The sequence below is a fragment of the Passer domesticus genome, chromosome 10, assembly GCF_036417665.1.
Source record: "Passer domesticus isolate bPasDom1 chromosome 10, bPasDom1.hap1, whole genome shotgun sequence".
Lineage (NCBI taxonomy): Eukaryota > Metazoa > Chordata > Aves > Passeriformes > Passeridae > Passer > Passer domesticus.
In genome coordinates this window covers 13,131,472-13,140,401 of record NC_087483.1, presented here as the reverse complement: position 1 = coordinate 13,140,401, position 8,930 = coordinate 13,131,472, and the positions used below count along the sequence as shown (strand labels likewise).

General features: G+C 44.8%; 1 long non-coding RNA gene across 1 annotated transcript; it reads right to left on the bottom strand.

The window, feature by feature from the left end:
- Positions 1–1,346: 1,346 nt before the first annotated feature.
- On the bottom strand, positions 1,347–7,740 carry LOC135308638 (uncharacterized). The gene is made up of 2 exons (XR_010369017.1): positions 7,213–7,740; positions 1,347–5,214 (listed from the first exon to the last, which is right to left on the bottom strand). It is a non-coding gene; the product is annotated as an uncharacterized LOC135308638 (long non-coding RNA).
- Positions 7,741–8,930: the final 1,190 nt, after the last annotated feature.

The window sequence follows — 8,930 nt, the reverse complement described above, 5'->3', positions numbered from 1 at the left end:
AGGCTGTGGCACAGCAGTGGCAAGCTGTGTGGACTGAGTTCTGGCAGAGTTGGATGGAGCAGGAAGGAAGTTAAAGGGGAAAAAGTTTCACATTTCTATAGACAGAGACAAGTATTTCCTATAATAAGGAAACAGGATTTGACAGAAATTTTTGTGTTTTAAGCTTTTTATACCTCTCTTAATAAAAACTAAGCTTCTTTTCTCCTCCTGCCACAGTGTATCATGCCTCAGATAAAATCCTTTCGAAGAATAACATGCATACACAGTATAATCTGACATTATTCCAGTGCTACAGGGAACATCTTGAACATAATTGCACCACATGGAAGTTGACTTGCTATGAGAAAAACACACAAAAAAGCTTTCAAAACAAATCTGTAAACACATTTATGCTCCCAATAGCCATGATAAATCCAATTAAACAGCCAGGATGTGTGTTACAAACTGTCACTAAAGAAGTTAATACAGTTTCTGTAGCAGGGAATATTCCATCTCTAAGCAAGAAATCCTAGTTCCAAACTGCCTGAGGGCCATGATTTTATAGTCAAGCATCACTTGAGAGGACTAATAGCCAAACCAAGACTCTTTAAGCCCAGCTCATCCATATCCCATCCATGCTGGGATGGGATATGGATGGTCAGGCACTGCATTGCCTGACCCTCACTCTGCCTAGTCCTGGCATCACCTTCTCTCTGTGCCATTTAGGGCTTTCAGGATCCCTACTTGCCTCTAAGACCAAAATGGTCCTGCAGATCCACGTGCCATGCCCCACACAATACCAGTCTGACATTCTGCCCCCAATACATTGAAAACATACAGCTGAAAACAAATGGGGAGGAATTATTGCAGCCTGAAACTGAAGAATTTCTTTCCTGCAAATACCAGCAGTGAACAAGGGAGGAATGCTGCCTTTGGACAGGGAAGGTCATGGTGCTTTGCAGCATCAGGGAACAAGAGACCTGACTGAAAAACATCTGCTTCTGAGGAACATCAAACAATCTACAGCAAGGTTTGCACTGACTACCTCTTAGCCACACTGGAAACATAAATCCTACTAAATCAGAAACAGCACAGTAGCTGTAACACCATTGCTTTGCATCAAAACAATTTAAATGTCATCGATATTTCTCATGAGGGAGCAAATTCCATTTATGAGTGCTCACAACAAGAGCAGCAGCAGCTGCTCTGGTTCCCCACTGAAAGCTGGTCCCAGCTGCAGCACCACAGTGGAAAACCAGAGTGTTGTGTTCCACAGCAGTGGAAACCCAGTGTGGAACATCTCAGCACTCAGCCCCACTGCTGGGCAGCCTAATCACACATTAGCCACCCAGGTAAGACTTCAAAGCTCAACAGTTAATTATCCTTCAAATAAAGGGACTCAGTGGACCCAGATGTGTTCCACCTTTCTGCAGGAAAGGGCTGAGGAACACCCCAGCCATAGCTCCCCCACAGTTTCCCTGGTCCTGTTTCCCCATATTTTTAAGTTCTGTGCACACGATGGGTTACTCTTCCACAATTTTCCACATTTTTCTTCTTCAAAGGCTTGAAGCTTCCATTTTCAGTGGATGTAGCAATGGTCTCTCTCAGGGCTGTGGTGCTATGACTCACAGCAAAAGAAACTAATATAGCACCTGGCTTGGATGCACAGCTTGGAAGCAAAACCAGCAACAGGGAACATTTGCAGAGCAATACATGCCTACAGAACAATGATTTAGAGCACTGCAAGTTTTGGGCACTTAGAGATGTTTTAGAAGTTTCTTAATTCTCAGCAAGTGGCAATACTCTGTCTTAAGGCATCCTGTGGCCACACACGCCCAGCTCAGTGAACATGGGTGTTTTGGGCTGGAAGATGCTGTTGCTGACCACAGGCAGTGTGGATTGGAAGGGCAGGAGACCTGCCTGTGGAGTAGGATGTTTCTGCCCTGGCCTGATGCCAGCAGGAGCTGCTTTTTCCTGCTGTCGTTGAACACAACTGTAGATATTTTTATCCCTGTCCTTTCTACGTGTGGATACCTGGCAAAGCCAGCATCTTATCTCCCTACAAGGATTATAGACACTTAAATAAAAACAAATTAAGAAACAGACAAGCGTTAGCTGTGTGATTCCAGCCTGCTGAGTTTATTTGGGCACACAAGCTGCTGAAGCCACACCTGCCTGGCTCAGACACCATCTGAATGTTTGCAGAGCTGCTGGACACCTTGAGCAATCATGATGAGGCCCAAGGGCTCTATGAGTATTTCCAGGTGTGTCTAAGTTGTTCCTGACCTCTTCAGACTGCAGTGTGTTTGGCTTATGGAGCTGGCAGCATCCCCTGGTGTGTTTGCTGTTGGAGCTCCTTTGAAGCAGGGGAGGGTGTTTGCAAGCTCACTCTGGCATGTCTCCACACTGAGGAAGCTTGCTCAGAGCTGGGAAGTGTCAAAGGTCCAAGTCAGCTGGCAAATAACACCTGCCTAGGGATGCTTTCCTTTGGACATACAGTTCTGGGAACAGACTTGAAGTTTAATAACAGAAGAAAAGCTCTTTTTTTCCAGACCATGCTGTTTTTGAAATTAACAGCTTATAAAACTGCTTCTTTTTTTTTTTTTCCAGGAGTGAAAGAAAAAAACCAAGCCAGAAGCTCAGTCCCCAGTTAACTTTAACACTGACATAAAATATTTTATATCCTTGTGCATTCATATCCATAGTATAGAACTGGAAAGGCCAGAGGAATGCTGTGCAATTAAAAAGCTGGAAGTGCTTGGAAAAGGAGTTTTGACTTTCACCCTGCAGACACTCTTGTGTCTGCATCTCTTGTGTATTTTCATCATTATATACATATCTAATCCAGCATCCTAATCCTGAGCCAGGCTCCTCCAGGCACCTGTGCCTCAGAGGAGCCTGGTACTGATGCCACAACCTTTGGCAGATTTATAACAACACTGACCATGGCTCCACATCCAGAGGAAACTGGAACATGAGACAAGGCTGGTCTTGAGTAGATGGTAGGAACCACAGGGACCAGCCCAGCATCACCCCTCACACCTTCAGAAGGTGTTCTCTCTCCACACTGTGGTAAACTGGACAGTAGATAAACCAGGCTGTCTCCCTGCTCAGCAGGAAGGATGTGTCCTTCCCCAGTCCCAAACAGCCAAGAAGAACTTAGAGCTCTCACTAACACCTTGCCCTGCTAATGGCATGAACTGGGCTCTCCTGCTCTTTCACACTCTGGAGACGTGCCCTGCAGCCAGGAGAAGCCAGATTTTCACTCAGGCTCAGCACCAGAGGATCACACTGACTCCAACAGAATGAGAGCAGCAGGACACAGAAAGAGAGAGAGGTGCAAAGCTGTAAAGCCTCTGGACAAGTCCTACTGCAAGGGCATTTGGCAAGTACCTTTGTTGCATTTGGCACCAGATCAGAAAACTAAACCCTCCCCGTACTTTGAAGAGAAAGCCTCTCTCCTCACCTTGCCACACTATTTCTTTAAGTAATCCTTTCTCATCCTGTCAGAATAGACGCCAGAGCTGAAAATACTCATTTTGTGAAGAGGATGAATCAGGGAAAAGTGCTTGTTTTCTTCTGTGACTTTCTTGAAGATTCTCTGGCCACTGTCAGAGGCAGGAGCCCAGGCTTGTTTAACCTTTCCTCTGAGTCAGCACAGCAAGTCTTTACCTTCACTTGCTGTCTGGCACGAAAGGAGAAGAAAAGCATTTGTACTCTGCTGCAGTCGCTGTCACAAAGATCCTGTTGTTGTCAGCAAGAGCTGGTACGGATGTCAGGAGAGGCTGAAATGACTCCATCAGGGAATATTTGTTAAAATCTATTTGGGGCACATCCTGCATTCCTCAAGTACCTGCAGGAATGGCTGTGACTAGCAGGGGCAAAATGACTGTACATCCTATCCTGGCTCTGCCTGCCTAGACATCCATACATGCACCAAGTATGGCTCGCTTATCAGCCTTTTACAGAAAGATAGCCCTTGAAACAAATTACCTTGTTTTAGAGAAAGACATTGGAAAGCTGCCTGTGAGTAATGTACAATGTAAATCCATTAATCAGGCAAAGCCACTGGCATATCTCTACCTAATCATTCCATAGCACTTATTTCTTTGTCTCTCCCATGTTTATATTCAAATAGAACAAATGCAGCAGTCAAAAAATTCTGAGCTGGTGAGGGAGAAAAAAGTCAGTAAGCAGCCTGTTCAGAAGTGCACAGAAAATGTGCAATGACAGAGGGCTGTATCTGAAAGCAGGAAAAGTAGGAATTTAAAAAGGCCAGGCATCCTGGGAAGGGAGGGGAAGCATGCCAAGCTGGATTCCACGCGGGTGCAGGAGTTCAGCGGTGCGTCCGCAAGGAACAGCGAGCTGTGAACAGAACCATCAACAACCTGACCAGACCAGCAAGGAGATATTTCAGGTAGGCTGGAGGTGCCTGGTTATGGCTGTGCCAATGACCACCTGCCTGAGCTGGACCTGGCAGAGCCCACACAAAGAAAATAGGAAGCAGCAAGACACTCAAACACTTAATGGGTCAAACAGCAGTGGAGAGCCACAGGTTGCCTTTGTGTTGTACCCGAGAGCTGGAAAACATCATCAGAACCTTCTTAATAGAAAACAGCCTCCTTTGATCTAAAAGGGCTTGACAGGCTCCTTTGACAATACAGAGACTAATCCTGAAGGTAGTTGAGCACACCAGGGCTAAAATTTAATTTCAAGAAATGTTGGAAAGAGAATAATTCTTTTCACGTTTGTTTAACAGTACTAGCAATTCATTCTTCCAAGAGTGATTCGTCAAATCCCAGGACAATTACCGAAGGCTACTGTATAAATTGTGGAAACAAGAAACAACAGTCAGTATAAAGATAAATCTGAAGGCACAAGACAGACAGACATGCACTTATCCATAAATAAAACATTGCTCCCATTGCCTCCTTACAAAACCATACCACCTTCTGTGGTTTCTCATAGCAAACACAGGGGGTTGACTACTTCTGTTAGTTCTCTTTCCTTCCCAGGCTTTCAAGGCTTGTTTTTAAATGAAATACAAAATGATGTTTTGAAGTTCATGAGAGTGGGCAAGCCCTCTTTCTCCACAGGAGGGATGCAGCAATAAAACTGGTCCTGCCAGGTGCTGACCTGCCTGTCTGTATGGGGTGAGGGCTGTCCAGCTGCAGTGAAGCCCAGGAGTCTGAGATTCAGTCAGGATGTCAACACCAGTGGTAGATTCCAAACCATCTGGAATCAAAAGGAAACAACAGATTTAGGTAATTACTAAACTAAGCCATGCATCAACCAGTGGCCTAAGAGCCCAAAGTGCTGATTTCTGAGTCAGCACATACTACTGGCATGCTCTCTTCTGGCATCTCCATCCACCAGCCTAGTCTTGCTTTCCAGAGGGAGCGTCCCTCCCCAGCACACTGGCACAGACCCAGGCTCACTCACAGCTACACCCCCATCCGCCCATCCCACATCCAGCACAGCCTCCCACAGGAGAACATGTTCCATTCTGGGCTTTTATGGGTAAGCAGTGACCCACCATAAATGTGTTTTCTCTTGGGACCGGTCCCCATGGATAAATCCATGTAAGGTATTAGTGCTGCACAGCAGCACAGGGCACTCTCACAGCTGCTCTTAGGCTCCATCAATGCTCCTTTACAGAGGGAACAAGATCCCTTGTGCTTGTAAGCAGAGGTTCAGAGGTTCTTGAAAAATGAAGCCTATAACCTATTAATCAGTGAAAATTTAACATAATAAATAAGAGCTCGTGGTCAAAAAGCCCCAGCTGCTTCTCTCTTGCAGATTCAAAGCAAAGAAGGAATCCAGTCAGATTTGTATCACTGCTTCCTTGCTCTATAAATAGCTGCAACTGCCATTCTAAAAATAAACCAGATAAATATTTAAGGCCCACTGCTTCTTCACTTACTGTTGTGCTTACATACTGCTTACTGTTGTGTAAATCGGGAGAAATATCAGTGAGATCCATAAATTTACACCACAATGCTTTGCTGAAGGACTGTTTTTCCAGCGATTACAGAAAAGTCCTTCCATGAACACTTCACCATCAGTTTTCTTTCCCCTGACCTACAGATCCCTTTGACAGACATGGGAAAACAAGCATAAGGGGAAATGCCAAGAAATCTTCTACAGTCCTTTTGCCTAATCCATAAGATGGATAAATAATTTTTTTTAATGGGCACCTGTGTCCTATTTAATTTTTAAGCTTAGCCTGAACAAGGAGCAAGAGATACCTGCTCCCTAGAGCATTTTAGGAGAAAGTACTCTGCTGGAATTTTCTATCTAGCTTGGTATCTATACTTGTCAAATAAAACAGCGATTTCCATAAAACTACTGTAAAAATAAGCAGCTATACTTTTGTAGACAATTTGTCTGTCCCCAAAATAACTCAGTATTTTGCCCATGAAATACTTCAGACTAATGCACTTCTGAAAAAAAAAAACCCAGTTGCAGATGAACAAAATAGTCTCAAATAGCTCTTCTGTCTAAATTTAACTCAAAGACACCATTTTACATCAAATAAAAAGACAACATAATGTACCTGATAATGAATTGCATTATTTGTGAGGGCACTAACAGAACACAAATTATTTGTATTACTGGAATAAACATTCAACAGAATCCACCAAAACATGTGAAACTGTCTGAAGGAAAATACAGTCATTCTCCATCCTGAATAAACCAAGGGCAAAAAACCAACCCAACCCAACCAAAACCAACCCAAACTGTTCTTGAGCATACATAGGTATTGTGTTCATCTGAATACATGGGAAAACTAAACACTCAAAGGCTGCCTGTTTTGCTATTTTTCCTTGCTTTTCCAGGAAACCAAATATTAAGTACCTGGCTTACCAACCTCCAGGAGTTGATCCCGCTTCCTTTGACGTTCACCTCCTACGAATGACACAATCCAACACCCACATACCAGCTCTAAGAAATCAAGAATGCTGTTGCTTCAACAAACCCCCATGCACTTGGGGCTAGCCAAAGAAAGATGAAACACCCTGGAACTCTGCAAACAAATTATACCCACTGCTGACGTAAGGAGAGGGAAGGGAGGGCAAAGGGGAAAAAAGAAAAATTAAATAAACCAGAGGAAGCATCCTTAGTCATCCAGAGCAGCGTGTTGAGATTTTAACAGCACACCTGGAAATTGAAAGCCTCTATTAGCTCTGCTAGAAAGTAAAGAGCAGGCTGTAAGTGGGCAATGAGCATTACCTCGTGGGGTGGGAATGAGACTGGAGTGCCTTCTCCTCAGCCCAGCCTTGCAGGTGCTGCAGGGAAGAGGAGCTGCCTCCAACAGCATGAGAACCCAAGGCAGGCAGGGTTTGGGGAGCACACAGGAGCTCCCTCCCCACCTTACACAGCTGCTGCCTGTTCCTGCTGCACAGGCCAAATAAATCACCAGCAGGGAGCACCTGGGGCCCTTGTGGAAAAACATGGATTAACAGCATCGAGGGGATTTGGTATCCCATCTAACACTGCAGGCCGTTTTTATACACCTAGATGGATGATGTTGAGTGTTTTAGGGGTCAGAGTGTATGGGGTGGCAGGACTCCAAAAGCCTGTGAGGAAAACACATGCTGTGGACATGGCTCTGCACTGCTCCCCTTCCTCCTTCCCCATTACTAAAATGCTAGTTTGTCATGCATGGAGCTTGAGAGCTCTGCATGCTGCATCCCAGGAATGTCACCCATCGCTGGGCCCAACAGCATTGCTCCCTGCCACAGCCAAGTCTTCCCTTGAGTGCTCAATTTTCCACAGCTGAAAACACCTGAGAAGGGCAGAGGTGGCCTGCCCCTCTAAGTGACGTCCCCTTTCTCCCCCTGTTTTGAATTATATTTGTGAGCAAACAGGTGAAAATACGGCCTTTAAGCTCAGAACCCCACCTTTGCCTACGAACCACCACCACCATTTAGGGAATCAGACAAACAAATGGGAAGAAAGGAAAATGCTGCATAATTACTCAGAGCCACCCTGCAAGGAGGGCTGTTACCAAAACCACTGAGTCTCTTTTATTGAGGATTTCTTGCTGCAGTAGAACGCTGCCTAATAGCTGCCGTATCCTGCTTGAGCGAGTATATTCTCCTCGGAAATCAAGCAAAGGTTTCTAATAGTTTTTGACAGAGTGTGGTCCCCTAAAGCTACATTTTCTGTCTGATTCATGCTGACTAACTGTAACCCTACGACAGTTATTGAAAGTTAATTAGCGGTGAAGTGCTAAGGGCTCTAAAAATGAAAATACAAGCGAGAACTGAATGCAGAGTGTCTCCCTTCCCAGAAAAAATACTGTCAAGAAGGTTAACATAACCAAAAAAATATGGCAAGTTGAAAATGTGAGAGGGATTCCTCTAATAACTTGGTCCCTTGTTGTGTAGACACACAGCTGAGAGGTAACATATTCCTAAGGGTTTATCAGGGACCCAAGAAACAAATCCCAGTACTTCTATCTTTATTTAATTTGCTAGAGGAAGTGACTGGAAAGTTACATAGAGACAACACCCAAGTTACATAAAGACAAAGATATAAATCAATTACTGCTTCCTTTAGGAACTCAAGTTTGTCAGATGTTGCACATGCTATCAAATCCCAACTATTTTTGCCCTTATCCTTCACTTCCTCAGTGTTTGCAAGGAAAAAATCCACAGTTAGATGTGAGCCCAGCCAGCACCAAGCGGGCGTAGGAGGTGAGGCGAGGAGAGCCACAGCCCTGCACCACCCACTCCCTGCAGATGTAAGCGCCGAGACAAGGTGCGAGGCAGTGGGCAGCACCCTTCAGGTGTTAAAAAAGCCCATCCTGGCACCCCCAGAAGCTGGATACAGCCCTAAACAATAAAAACTAAAAGCAACCCTCACGCGGAGAAGGGGCATTGTTTTAAGAACAAGGAAGGGAACGCACTGGAGCAAAGCAAGTAGGTTGGAAAAGCCAAATGTAG